General features: G+C 40.5%; 1 long non-coding RNA gene across 2 annotated transcripts; it reads left to right on the top strand.

The window, feature by feature from the left end:
* Positions 1-7: 7 nt before the first annotated feature.
* Positions 8-11,387, top strand: LOC112962232. 2 transcript variants are annotated; one of them, XR_003252231.1, is made up of 4 exons: positions 8-254; positions 5,420-5,607; positions 9,133-9,370; positions 11,061-11,387. It is a non-coding gene; the product is annotated as an uncharacterized LOC112962232 (long non-coding RNA). The 2 variants fall into 2 exon arrangements; XR_003252230.1 differs by lacking the exon at positions 11,061-11,387 and having other exon boundaries at positions 9,133-10,566.

The raw sequence follows: 11,387 nt of genomic DNA on the forward strand, positions 1-11,387 counted from the left end.
GGCGGCTGGCGTCGCCCCGGGGGTGGAAATCCCCGCGCAGGCTCCCCGGTTCCGCTTCCTGGGGGGCGGGGGGCTGCGGGGAGGCGAGTTTCGCTGTTTCAAGCGCGCCGGTCCAGGCCGCTGCGGCGTGTGCGGAGGTCTCGGGGGCACCGTCTTAACCCCGCTTTGTGTACACAAAATTAAACGAGAGTAATGAAATCTGTCGCACCGATCCTGTGAGCGTTCCCTTTGGATCCGATGTGACCGTCATGCTGGTGTGTGCTCGGGGGGACACCGTTATGCATCTGTTGCTCTTGAGTGCCTGACCCTCATCCCATCCCGACACAGATTCGGGGCCAGGGAAGGCATGCTCTAAGCAAACAGTGACTGAAATGGAGATACTTGATAAATGTAAACAACATAACGACATAAACAACTCACAGGATCCAGCATCGCTTTGGAAAGATGCTCCTTTGGTTGTGTCCTTTGGTTAAGTGTTTGCCGTGTGCAGTGCTTCAGACTTTTTAGTATTTTACTTGAGCCTTCTGCTTTAAGAGTTTCTCTTTTCCTCTGTGCTTTTGTTTTTGAACTGCAAAGCTTCAAAAACAATTTAGCTCAGTAGGATGCCCTGGCTTTAGTCTGTCTAGAAGAAAAGATTACTCGCTGAAATGGGCTCACAAGAACACGTAATAGTACAAAATGCAAGATACTGCATGTATGGATTAATAAGTCTTTCTACAAAGAGGAACTTGTACAGAAATACAGCCAGGAGGGTTATTTGAAAAGATCAGAGCTTATTTACAAGAGTACACTAGGAATATTTGTCTAATTAACCTACCAAAAACAAACACGAAGGGGGCATATGACTGCTTGTAATAAATAAGGCAGGGTAGAGTCAAGGGATAGTCATGTAAACTAACAAACAGTATTGACAGAAGAGCAGGTATCTAAACTGATTATAAGTCTAGATAGAAAACTGAAAGATATCTCAGGCAACTGAGATTTTCATCTTCCAATAAGAATAGTGCAAGGCAAAAATGTAACAGGCTATAAAATGTATCATGTTTCCAAAGAGGAAGATGTGCAATCATACAAAATAGGTTTCAGTGATCTGTGTTGAGGGGAGGAGATTGGGCATCTCTTTTTACACATCCTGAGACTAGAACAATCTCCTCATGTTCATTACTCCTCAGAAAAAGGGGCTATAGAGTCTTGATTAATGATGAAGATGACAATTAAAATGAAAAGAGGCAATATGAGGCAATATGAATGCTCAAACTAAAAGATTTACAACAGATGTTGAGTCTCATAGATAAAACAGTTGAGTTTGATGGGCAGCAAAGCATTTTTTCCCTTAAGAAGTAAAAATAATGGTGGAGGGATGCGTGCAGGTGCTAAAGAAATATGCACAAAAATTAGATACACAGGGACAGTATCTATAGCATGTGGGATGACAAAGAAGGAGCAGGATGGTCAACTGGAAGAGATGCTGGCTTTCTAGAATGGATGACTATTCCCAGTGATCTCACTCATTTCATTTGTGAGACTAAACACCATACCATTACCCTGTTCTTCTGTCCTTCACCCTTGATTTTGATTGATCCGGGGAAGATGACAACACTGAAAATTCAGCTGATAAGTGCTGGAGCCTCTTCCCTAAAAACAAAAACAGTATCAATTATGTGGAGTTATCTGTAGTGAGGTGATTGGAGACCATGGGGCTGTGTAGGTGCTGCCAATTTTTCTGGCCTCAGATTTTTATGTGCATCGCCTATACTTTTGTTATTCTCTGCCCAAGGGTGGAAAAGAGAGAAGTGAATTTCAAGGGAAGAGAAACTTCCTGCCACAAAAGATTGAACTGGACAGGGCATGTCTAGGGAAATAACTCAGCCCACATCTGACTGGCAGAGAGGCTCCCTTCCCAGCATGACATCCTTTGCAGCTTCTCAAAGCAGGAGTCATCTAGTCCCTTTGTGCCATACAGCTGGGGTTTTGCTGGCTTCCTAGGATTTAGAGATCTTACTTCTCAAGTTTTTCATGTCTTATATTGGACTATCATACAAACTTCAGCAGCCTGTGGCTAACTACACTGTCTTGTGRTAGGCTGGAGTTTCTCAATAAATGGTGAATTTTATCTTATGCTGAAAACAACTTATGGTTGCATAATTTCYTTGCTAGCTACTGTAGCCTCTGGCTACATGTTAGGTCATGTGTCTGAAAGAGGAACAGGGCCTCTCACATTTACTTTCATTCCAAATCCAAGGTTTGCTAATTGTGCAGTAACAACAGTATCATTGACAAGATTTAAACTGGAGCAAAATGAAAAATGAGCTAATGTATAGCCTCCTCCCTCTGAAAGCTGATGATTGTCCTCTGACATCCAGACACAAGAGAACGTGTGAAATAAGGAACCTGTCTGCTCTACAAACCTTGCTCCAGTGTGTATTTGTTTTCTGTGGTCAAGAGCTCTTTTGCAGTGCAGATCATTAGAACAACAGTGATTTCCTGGTTTTGCTTACTATCATACTTTTATGGTCAGGCTGCCAACGCAGTTCTGTCATTGCATAGATTGCTGCTAACCATGTGTAATTACAGTACTTTAGGAATTGTAGTCAGCATTAAGTGTTAAGCATTAAGGATTCAGATTATATTTAGTCTTTCATCTAATATTTTTTGCTAAATTTATTATCTCATTAGAACTGTTCGTAAAGTTGTTATCAAAGTCAAGATGCAACTAACAACAGTGAAAGATGGCTGACTTTTCTTACCCTGTTCTTAGCATACAAACACATTTTTAGGTGATCACACTGTTAGGTGCTCATCCCTGCTGTAACAGTGCCCCTTTCTTGCTGACTGTGAAAGCATATGAGTTTGAAATCTTAAGTTGATGCAAACAGCAGCTTTCCTGAGGACAGCCAGAACCACGTTAGGGCTCCGGGGAAAGAAAAACCTGAGCCCTTCTCCATCCTGTTTGGCAGYGCTCAGGTAGCGGCTCTGCCACACGAGAGCAAGACAAGGGACAGCAAGAGCCGTCTCCTGCCTGGTGGAGGGCATGGAGTGGGATTTAACTTACTGCAACGTAAGAGCATGTTTTTTGGAAGCTAGGTTTCATTAACTCTGCTGCTTGCAGGCCAGTTTGGGTTCATTGACTGTTTTTGTTGTTGTTTTAAGGAAATCTGAGCCCTTGGTTTCACAGCCATAGTGGATGTGCTTCTGTTTCATACTAGTAAACCCTGGTGTGCGCTCTGAGTGAGCTGACTTCTGTTTCTGCTTTAAGCCTTCCTGCAGTCAGGGCGTCTGTACAAACATGGGAAAATAGCACTCCACAGACCTTATTGGAGGGTCACAGTCACAATTTGCAGCAGTGGGTTGTAATGATCTGTGTTTGCGTTGGCTGGTGTTAGAAGTTTGCTAAACGTAGTGACTAGCCTGTGTAGGGTCCCATGCTTAGCACGGTTATGTATTACAGCTGGTAAACTACAGTGCACGGAGGCTGAGGCTCAGATCTGCAAAGCATATGAAGTGTGATGGCGATCAGCATTCCCATGCTTTAGTTTTGGTACCCGCTTTTGGGAAGGGAAATCACAAAGCTGAAGTAAGCCCTGGGAAATGCCTTGCAAAACTGAGATTTTGGCACTAGAATTGGATTCCCGGCAGCCCAGTGTGCTGAGCAGGGAGATCTTATACCAGCTGAGCAGGAATGTTGGGTGGCCAGATCTTTCTTCCATAGTTTAACTTGCTTATAGCCTTCATTTAAGCATCTTTAGAGACAGGGAGGCAAAATCTGAAACAGTCTCCTGCACTTTGGCACGCCGTGGCTGCGTGAGCAGCCGGTACCTGCTGGCCATGTTAGTTCCCCTCCTTCAGGCCCGCGCTGCCCTTCTCTCCGATACCACACTGCTGGTGCTCGCCTGGCTCTGTGCTGAGCTATTTCAGCTCGCTAAATTTGGAGAAGGCTAATCAAGACGAGGACAAGTAATTGTTTTATAATTGCTAGCTGCCAGGGACCATGAAACAAGAACGAGAGTTAACTCCATCCTCAGCTTGAAGCAGTTTAAACCCACACCTATTGCTTCCCAAGCGAGTGTTTTGTCTGGTGAAGTAAAACAAACTGGATCACATTCCAGCAGAACTAGATGAAATTAATGCATTGTACCTTACAACTAGAGAGGACAACAAGTGTGAACACAATTACTGTGGCTCTGCCAATAGATACTCATTAAGTTGCTGTAACTGTCACTTTCAATTGCGTGCTCCCGTCCCCAGGGTTTTTTTTTTACACAATTTGAAAGACATGGAGACAATAGGAGTAGGCATAGCAAAGTCTTCTCTCAGCCACAATTTAATTTTCTAATCAGAAAGGAGCATTCAGGCTTCAGTCCCATGTGTTTTTTTCCACATGATGACCAGTTTAGTAGCTCTGCAAATCAACATAGCTTCTGTTGTTATCATCTCATTAATGTTCTTTCCTGACATTACAAATTAACCATTCAAAGGAAGGGGATCACTCACTGACGGGCAGGTCTGGTATTTTTTAACTACTTTATGCAATCAGCTCTCCATCCTTGTCACGTAATAAGGTCATTGTATTTAATTGAAGATGTTGGTTAAATTTAAAAAGAATAATTGCTCCTGGCCCCTCTTTTATATTCAGAATGAAAATTTGATCGAACCACTCCCCAAAGCACCAAGAAATCCAAGTGAAAATATTCTGTTTTAGCTTGTGACCTGATTTTTATTGTTTTTGTGGGGTTTTGGTGGACTTCTGCTGATGTATTACGGTGTTTCACAACAAAGCTTTCTTTGTTTCCCACAAAAGCAAACAAGAAACCTTGGTGGTGTTATTAATTTTAATGAAGAGCTTCCACTGCATATCTAAGTGTTGTAAGAAATACTGATCTGCCAATAAATTTAAGTTAAATAACTGTCATTCAAATGTAGGTTCAAAATAGGGGAAATCAGTTTCAAGATATAAAAAAAAAGTGAAATAAACTAAGAACAGCTAATTTATTATTCCATTTGACTCTTTCTTTCTCCTTAGGATGTTCAAAAATAATTCAATCACAAGTTTTAAGAGAAAGTGAAGATAATGATAGTCTGTTTTTATTAAGGTACTAAAGTCTTGGAATACCTTTCAGAAGTCACATAGCCATTTTTTTCTGAGTCAGACTTGAAAGGAAATGTTTAACTCCTCTTTTTTAACAGCCAGAGTATTAGTATCAGGATCTTGTATTTCATAGGCATTAGATTTCATAGGTGTCAATAAAAATCTAATATTACAGGTATAACAATATTTTCTTTTTACATGGTTGGTTAGTTTGAACAAAATATTGAGAACTAACTTAAATTATAAGATTGCTATGAGTTACAGTGTAAATTAAAATAAGCTTTCAAATACATTTTTCTCATGTATTTCTTACATTTGTGTTTTCTTAAACAGGATAGTATTTAACCTTCATCTCTCAGGAATGATCAAATCACGATTTACATCAGTTGGTGCATGTCTAAGTAGACACATTTGTTCTGGATGTTTGGATTTACATCATCTATTATAGGCAGTTAAACTGGTTGCTCTGCAGAGTATCCACAGCAAACAACGTGAGACCCCTGAAAGGTCAATGAGGAGAGGTAGGTTTTAAGGGCAGACTGAGCTGGGGCTGAAAATTGCTTTGTGGGAAGTGAGATCAGGTCCCTTCTGAAAAACACTCCGCAGCCAATTGTCTGCAAACTGGCCACATGTCCATACCACAAATAGATGGACACATGTGCCCAGACCAAGTGTTGGCCCCCACTGCCTCCCTCAGTAAATGTAAATATGTACATATGAGGTCATTTTGGGTATGAATGTGGGCTAGGAGGCTAGCTTCACATATACAGTTACTGTCTCTTTCTACCTTCTCTTAGGGTTGCCACTTCAGGGAACTTGCTGAACTGAACCTCCAATTAGTTGAGACAGAAGTTTTAACTAAATGCTTCAGAATCCAGAGTTTTATATAGGATCTTTATTGAAATAAGAGTTGCTAACTACTGGCCTTCAAAGATAAACAGTAAAGGCCTGAAAATCATGAGGCTTTGGGTGTTCCTTAATACTGAATACTGGATTTGCCTTTTAGTCTTTATTGCTTCTTTTTGCTACACCCTCATACATCAGACTTTTTTTTTTTTTAACAGAAGCCAGAAGTCTTATGTTCTACTTGATTCCAGTAGTGGGTGCTTTAAGACCCAATATCATAAATTTATGATAAAATCAGAAGTTTTGGCAACAGAGACTGTGATTACCTCAGTAATCTTTCTAAGCATGGAGAGAAGATTCATACAAAGGGAAAAGAAAAGGAACTGAGTTAGTGAAGGGTGTGAAGCTCTCTTAAACTCTTTTCTTTCAGCCTTTGGTGCTGTATGAGAATGCTACCCTGTGACTACTGCTTTCTAGCAGATTTTCAGAGCTGTGTTATATTGAGAGGTCTATCCTACAAGCAGTGGAAATGCACATGTTAATTTAAAGAAGAATCACAGTTCATTTCCTTAAGGAAAATCACAAAGAATAAGCCTCAGCCTCTCTTTGGATTTCCTTTTGGGGACTTCAGTAAAGGATGATTAGATTGCAAGCAAATTCTTCCAGAATAATTTGGGAGCAACTTAGAATACACCCAACAAATCCATAGAATACTATTTTCCTGACTCGTTCAGGAACTTTCTTAGAGACTTGGTCCCACTGCGCAGAGCTGAGCTTTATCAGACTTTTTGGGCAGGTTCCAGCAAGATTTCCTAGTGGGTTTGGGATGAATGTAGCAGGCTTATCAGATGATTGATGAATCTGCTAGAACTGATCCTTGGTTGTCTTCTCAAGGCTGTGTCTGCTAGTTTCTCTCTTCTTCCTGGTTCTCCTTTCTTCTTCCAAGTCAATGCTCTTCTCACACTTGGATCTCTTGTCCAGTTACTCRGCAATGAAAGAAAAAATACATAATCTTTTGTATTTACTTAAGTAAAGAGTTTGATGCACCAGTGCAACACAGATCATCTCTTGGTTGCTTTGTTTGTGGTTTCATTCTTCTTGGTTCTTCACCTTGCTGTAAACTTCTCTTCCTCATGTCATTTCTTGGCTTCCTTCTCTTTTTAATGTAGTGTCTTCATGACTCATCTTCACCAAGTCCATGCCCTCATGATACATTAGCTTTGACAGGGACACTAGAGGTCAGAAGTCATACTGTTCCCCCTAGCTACTCCCCATATCAACCCCCAGTGCTTCCTCTCCCATTTGATGCAGAGCCTTGGGGCTCCAGCACACCATTGCTCCTCCCCTTTTGGTCAATGACTCAAGGTTATTGCTGCAGTTTGAGGAGCTGTTTGAAAGGAAGCTAACATTATTCTGTTTTCTAATTGTTACTGCATTTATGTTTATGCTACATTCTACCTCTTGGTACAAGAAAAAAAACTTTGATTAGACTTCAGCATTTGTAAACTCTTTGGTTATATCACATCTTGATGTCCCGGGTCTATAATCATTCACTGCTTGGGAAAGCTCTCGGGTCCTGAAGTCACCTATGAAGGGGCTTGCATCCACCTCTACAGAAGGACAGCACTCAAGCATCTGCTTCAGAAATGTCAAGATTACTACCATGAACAGTTGCTACTAAAACATACTGGAATTTCTTTAGCACCACAGAGAAATAGGCTGATGAGTGGATTTCAAGTGATCATACGCCTCACTGCTGCTCTCTGAGGCAGTCTGAGTATATCAGGGTTGGTCCTGACTGATGTCTATACAACCAGTTCCTGAAGACCTCAACTGGTGGAGCTGCTATGCAGTGGCATGAAGTATCAAGTCCCCTTTTCAGCAGCCTTTTAGGAATTTTAATAAAATCATATTTTTCCCTCAGTCTGCTCCAGGATAACAAATACCTACTCACTCAGTTTTTCCTCAGAGGCAATACTGTCTAGACTTCCGATCAAATTTGCTGGTCTTCTCTGGAGTTGTTCTGATTAGACCACCTTTTTCCTGAAGCATGGCATCCTGAATTGGACACAGTACCTCAGTTTAGGCCTTAACAGAGCTGAGTAGGAAGGAATCATTTACCTTTCTAGCAGGCTAGGCTCCTGTTTGTACATACTAATATAACCTGGAACCCTTTTTTTACAACATAACCATGGCAGAGTTGGTTCATGTTCAGCTTGTGATCTGCAGTTAAGCTCACCCACCAAGTTCCTTTAGGAAGAACTTTTGCTGAGCCAGTTGTATCTCATCCTGCTTTTGTGAAGCTGATGATTGATTATTCTTATCTAAGTGGAGTACCTTGCACTTGTCTTCACTGAATTGCATCATATTTTTCATACTACTATCTTCCAATTTGTCAAGACCATTTTGAATTCTAATTTTGTTCTCCTACATACTTGCAGTTCCTTCCCAGCTTTGTATCATCCTCAGATCTAACAAGCATTCTCTATTCCATATAATACACTAATAAGTGACCAGTTGCTGGATTATGTCCTAGTACAATAAATACATATTACCTTTACTGTTATTACGTAAGAAACTAGATTTTAGCAAGTTCAGATGCAAGGAGTATTGGATATAACCTAGAGGTATCTGCTCTGTAACCACAAAAATGATGGCAATGCAGAGTACAGAGACCTGAGCTAGGTAGCGTAGATACCATAACTACTCATTTAACTCAAAATAGCAATTAGTAGCATAATTTGCACTACTCTATCTCATTCTCTAGGCAGTGTATTTTTCAGAGGGGCTCATGTCTGCAAGACCATGCTCTGTGTTTAGATATCATTGCACCATTGATCAAAAAATTCCTCAAAAATGTCCCATTCAGATAAAGATTGTGATGACTCAGCTCTTTCATGGGTGGACACATAATTCACCTCAACAGCCACATCCAATGCCAGGCAGCCATTAGTGAAAGCTAATTGCTTTTTGCCTTTGTTTAATAAAAAAGGCTAACTTGTAATGTAGATGGCCAAGTAATGTTTTTAAACTTATGGTTGCTTTCTAAGGTTTGCATCACTATGATGTCGTCAAATGTACTCTTTTATCAAAGCTACCATTTGGTTATAAATGAAGCATGGGAGTTTCTGAATTGCATCCACACAATTGACAGAAAATCCTGAAAAAGTCTAGAATTTTTTATTTACTTCTCTCTTCAGATAAAAATGCGACTCTCCTGTGTAAATACAGACCACAGAGACCTATGAATGGCTGGCCCCATGGAAGACATGTCCAGAATGAGAAGACCCGGGACCACGGTATTCAGACACTTCCTCGTGCTCCAGACCAGTTGGTTCAAGGGCCCGGAGCCACGCAGCTATGGGCTAACGTAGGAAGCTTGCTAGCTCAGGTCCAGCCCCATGTGAGCGTGGTTCTCCTGAATCAGGATTCCCACAGGTACCTCCATGTGGCCCTGCAGTCTGGCTAAATGTGTGTTAGCGAGGTCTTCACCCCTGCGGGATACGGGTGTACCCGAAGACATGGGGGAAATCTGCAGGCTGGATAAGCAGGTCTACTGGAGAATCTGTTAGATGCTGCTAAGTTGATCCATTATATTTTCAGTCATTCTTATAAGTTAAAAAAGTGTTTTAACTGGCCATTCCCACTATTTTCAGCTGGGAAAATACTGAATGATGTGCAGGTGGTAGATAACCTAGAAAACATGTAACTACCAAGGGAAGAATCTTGGAAAGGGATGGTCCAGAGAGATGTTGCCACGTGTGTAGCATGTAGCAAGACTTACTGCAGGATGAGAGATGCTAGTAAATATTTGAGCTGGGATATCGTGTTTTAGCACAGGGTAAGAAACATTCCTTCCCACACAGCCTTGATGAGGGTCTCCTGAAGTAATTGGTCAGACCCAGCGTCTTTAGTGCCCAGATCACTTTTGAAATTAGTTCTTGAGCCCCTAAGTCTTTTAGGTGTTTGAAAAATGTTCTGTATCTTTTAGACTACAGTCTCCAAGGTAAAGGAACAGGGAATTTGTATCCCTGAAGTAGTTTAAAAGTTGTTTGGAACAAAAACCAGAAAATAACCATTTAGGTTTCCAAAAGAATTTTTTACAACAAGAAATAGCTGCAGTTTAATGTGTGAAGAAAAGAAAACAAGCCAGTAGTGGCTCCAAATCAACCATGAATAAATGTGTTATATGTAGGAAGGTGATATACCCGGAACAGCGCTGTACATATGTCTCCACTATGGTGAAGGCATGTCTGCAGTTTGTATCAGGGCCAACTGCACAATGGTTGATTTGGAAATCATAGTGATGCAGCCCAGTGCGTGTGTCTGGTGGGAGCGATAAATGTATTTACCCATGCTCCTGATAGGGCTATGCTTCATCACTACTGGAGCTATCTAGTTTAAAGGTGAGTTGGGTGTGTATGAATGTTAGCTGCGGTTACATTTTTAACCGCTGTGCTGACATGCCCTGTGCCTATTTTAGAAAAATACACTTCTATCAGACATCTTATCATGTTTTTCTTTAAACAGAGGTGATCTGAGCAGGAAAATTTACTGGTCACTTTGGCCCTGAAATGATCTCTTAATCATAAAAATCAGCCATCATATGTCTAATTAATGACTAACTTTTAATAAAATGCTCTTATAAGTAAACTTTTAAATATACATATTACTTTTAAATATACTTATTGCAAAATTATTTTGAAATCATTTGAAGCATGTTGGAAAAAAATTGTGTCATATTCTAAAAAGTGATAATGCAATATGCATGTTTTATGTAAGTATTTTTGTGTGTGTATACATGTGAGTATATTCTGTGTGTGTGTGTGTGTGTGTGTGTGTGTGTGCATGCACATGTGTGCAGGTTCAGACCGCACTGTGTTATATTTAAATCCAGTCATGAGCGCGTGTTTTTATATAGTGGCTTATTCTTGCCTATTTGAACAGGAAATAATATTGTCTCATGTTTTAAATTAGATAGACGTCCAGAAGAAAATGATGATAATATTGTAAAGGCAAAAAAAAAAAAAAATCCATTTTCAAAGAGAAGACAGAGACTCCTGCTTTGGTTAAACAGACTATTTACAACTCTCTTTGCACTCTTATTTCCTTTATTTTTGTATTTTAGTCAGTGCCCAAGAAATGGATTGTSTCTCTGATGCTGATATACTGTCATACAGACTCATTTGATTAGAGAAAGAAGCATCTATTTAACACCACATAAGGGAAATAGAAGACCAAGAATAGTCTTAGCTGCAGTATTTTCCATGGCCTTGAAAACTTTCAGCCAGAGCCTCAGCTGCTATAAATTGGTGTAAATTCCAATATCTTAAAGCTGCACTGGTTTATGTGACCTGAGGAGATGACCTCTGGGATTTGTGGGACTACTGTATAAATACCAGAGCCTTCAGCCTGCCAAGGTCAAAATAAATAATGCTTTTGGTCCAATCCTGGC

This window comes from Apteryx rowi, unplaced genomic scaffold (genome assembly GCF_003343035.1).
Source record: "Apteryx rowi isolate R43461 unplaced genomic scaffold, aptRow1 scaffold_144, whole genome shotgun sequence".
NCBI classification, from domain to species: domain Eukaryota; kingdom Metazoa; phylum Chordata; class Aves; order Apterygiformes; family Apterygidae; genus Apteryx; species Apteryx rowi.